The sequence below is a fragment of the Dasypus novemcinctus genome, chromosome 3 (assembly GCF_030445035.2).
Source record: "Dasypus novemcinctus isolate mDasNov1 chromosome 3, mDasNov1.1.hap2, whole genome shotgun sequence".
Classification (NCBI taxonomy): domain Eukaryota; kingdom Metazoa; phylum Chordata; class Mammalia; order Cingulata; family Dasypodidae; genus Dasypus; species Dasypus novemcinctus.
The window spans coordinates 98399770-98403063 of NC_080675.1; positions in this window are offsets into that span (position 1 = coordinate 98399770).

Below are 3294 nucleotides of genomic sequence, written 5' to 3' on the forward strand. Positions count from 1 at the left end.
AAACTAAATCACAGGAAAAGGGAAATTGAAAGAAACACCTCCATGGAAAGGTATGCCGATGAACACCATCACCTGGCCATTCTGGAAATTTCACAAAGAAAAACTACTTTTAAGTCTTAGCTCCTTTTCCTGGGAGAAAATCTGCATCCCACCAGGAAGTCCCTTGCCTGATTTTGATAGCTTAAGCTGGGCAATTCCAAAGACTTAGAACAAGTTGAACCAAATTGTAAAGAAGAGTTGTAGGAAGGAAAAAAAAAAAGCAGTAGCAAGAGAGAGAGGAATTGGTCATCAGAGTAAATTCACCAACATATTCAGATATCTAGATATCAGCAAAAAATTAAAAGTCATACTACAAAACAAGAATAGATGGCCCAGGCAAACAAAACAAATTAAGAATCCTGAAGAGATACAGAATTTAAGACAACTAATCAGTGATAAACACATAACTCTCCTAAATTAATTCAAATAATTCAAAGAAAACATGAGTAAAGAGATAAAGGCTATTAAGAAAACACTGGGTGAGCATAAAGAACAATTTGAAAGCCTGCAAAGAAAGGTAATAGAACTTATGGGAATTAAAGACATGAAGGATGAAACTAAAATACATTAGAGACACGTAAGTACAGATTTGAATTTCTAAGACAGAATTAGTGTTTTCAAAGGCAGAACGTCTGAACTGGAAAAGAAAGGAGGACAGAAAGAGAAGAGAATGGAAAAAAGAAACAGGGTCTCAGGGAATTGAATGACAATGTTAAAAGCATGAGCATGCACATTATCTGTGTCCCAGAAGGAGAAGGAAAAGGGGAAGGAAGAATATTTGAGGAAATAATGACCAAATAGCTCCCAACTCTTATGAAAAATGTATATATCAATATCCAAGAAGATAACACTCCCCAAACAATAAATCCCAATAGACCTAACAGGAGACACCTTCTATTGACAATGACAAATACCAGAGATAAAGAAAGGCTTCTGAAAGCAACAAAAGAAAAGAAAAGCATCACACATAAGGGAACTTCAATAATATTAAGTGCTGACCTCTCATCAGAAACCATAGAGGCAAGAAGAAAGTGGTATGCTGTATTTAAGGTACTGAAAGAAAAAAACTGCAAGCCAAGAATTCTGTATCTGGCAAAGCTGTCCTTCAAAAGCGAGCGTGAGTTCAAAGTTCACAAACAAACAAAAACTGATAGAATATATTACCAAAAGACCAGAATTACAAAAGACACTAAAGGGAGTGCCACAGCCTCAAAGGAAAAAACAAGGATGAGAAGCTTGGAGAAGAGTTGAAAAATTAAAATTTTTAAGAAGGGTAAATTAAAGCTTAAAAAGAGAGAGCATAATAAGATAGGATATAATAGAAAGCCAAAGGACAAAATGGTCAAAGTATATAATGCCTTTACAGTAATATTATTGAATAATAATTGCTTGAACTCCCCAATCAATAGACATAGACAGATAGAAGGGTTAAAAAATATGAGCTATATCTGTGCTTTCTACATGAGACTCTCCTCAGATGTAAGGACACAATCAGGTTAAGAGTGAAAGATTGGAAAAAGATTATTCCATGCAAATAGAAACAAAAAAACAGCTAGAGTAGTGATAATAACAGTGGACGAAAGTAGGTTTTAAATACAAAACTGGTATAAGGGGTGAAGAAGGCCATTATATATTAAGAAAATTGTCAATTCATCTTGAAGAAATAACTATACTAAATATTTATACACCTAACCTGAGTGCCCCAAGATTCATGAGACGAATACTGGCAAAACTGAAGGAGAAATGGATGTCCTACAATAATAGTTCGAGAAGTCAATAAACTACTCTCAATATTTGATAGAACATCTGGAGAGAAGATAAACAGAGAGTTTGAACAATATGATAAATAAACTAGACCTAGCAGACATCTATAAAGCATTGCATCCCTAAACGGAAAGATATACATTCTTTTCAAGTGCTCATGGATCCTTCTCCAGGATGGAACATATATCGGTCATAAGACAAGTCTCAATAAATTTAAAAAGATTGAAATGATACAAAACACTTTCTCTGATCATACAGAATGAACCTAGAAATCAACAATGGACATTAAAAGTAGAAATTCATAAATATATAGAGATTAAAAAACACACTCTTAAATAATCAGTGGATCCAAGAAGAATCTGCAAGAGAATTCATCAAATATTTTGAGACAAAGGAAATGAAAACACAACATATCAAAACCTATAGGGCACAACAAAGGCAATGCTGAGAGGGAAATATATAGCCAACAATGCTTGCATTAAAAAATAAAAAGAGCTAAACATGAAGATCTAACTGCACACACAGAGGAACTAGAATAAGAACAGCAAACTAACCCCAAAACAAGGTGAAGGAAAGAAATAGTAAAGATAAGAGTAAAGGTAAATGAATTTGAGAACAAAAAAATAGAGAATATCAACAAAACCAAAAGTTGGTTCTTTGAGAAGATCAATAAAACTGACAAACTCTTAGCTAGATTGATAAAGAAATAAATAGAGGAAATTCAATTAAATAAAAATCATAAATGAGAGGAGGAACATTAGCAATGACCCTGCAGAAATACAAGAAATTATAAGAGGATATTATAGGCAAAATTATGTCAAAAAACTAGACAATGCAGAAGAGAAGGACAAATACCTAGAAACACACATACCAACATCATTTACCCTAGAAGAAGGAAAACGTCTCAACAAACCAAACACAAGTGTATCCAAAGTATGCAAGGATGGTTTAATACAAGAAATCAATTAGTGTAATAAACCACATTGGTAAATTGAAGAAGAAATGCCACATGATGCTCTCGATTGATGCAGAAAAGGCATCGGACAAAAAACAAATACTTTTTGATTAAAAACCCTCCAAAAGATAGGAATAGAAGGAAGCTTTCTCAATATGGTAAAGTACATATATGAAAAACCTACAAATAGCATTGTACGTGATGTTGAAAGACTGAAAGACTGAAAACCTTTCTGCTGAGATCAGGAATAAGACAAAGATGCCCTCTGTCGCAATTGTTATTGTGGCAGAAGTTCTAGCTACAGTAATTAAGCTAGATAAAGAAATAGAAGACACCCAGATAGAATATGAAGATGTGAAACTTTCACTATTTATTGATGATATGATCCTATGTCTAGAAAATCCTGAAAAAAACACAAGAAAGCTAGTAGAATTAAGTGATGAGTTCAGCAAATTGGCTGGATACAAGATTAATATGCAAATTCAGTAGTGTTTCTATACACTACAGATGTGCAATCTGAGGAAGAATTCAGAAAA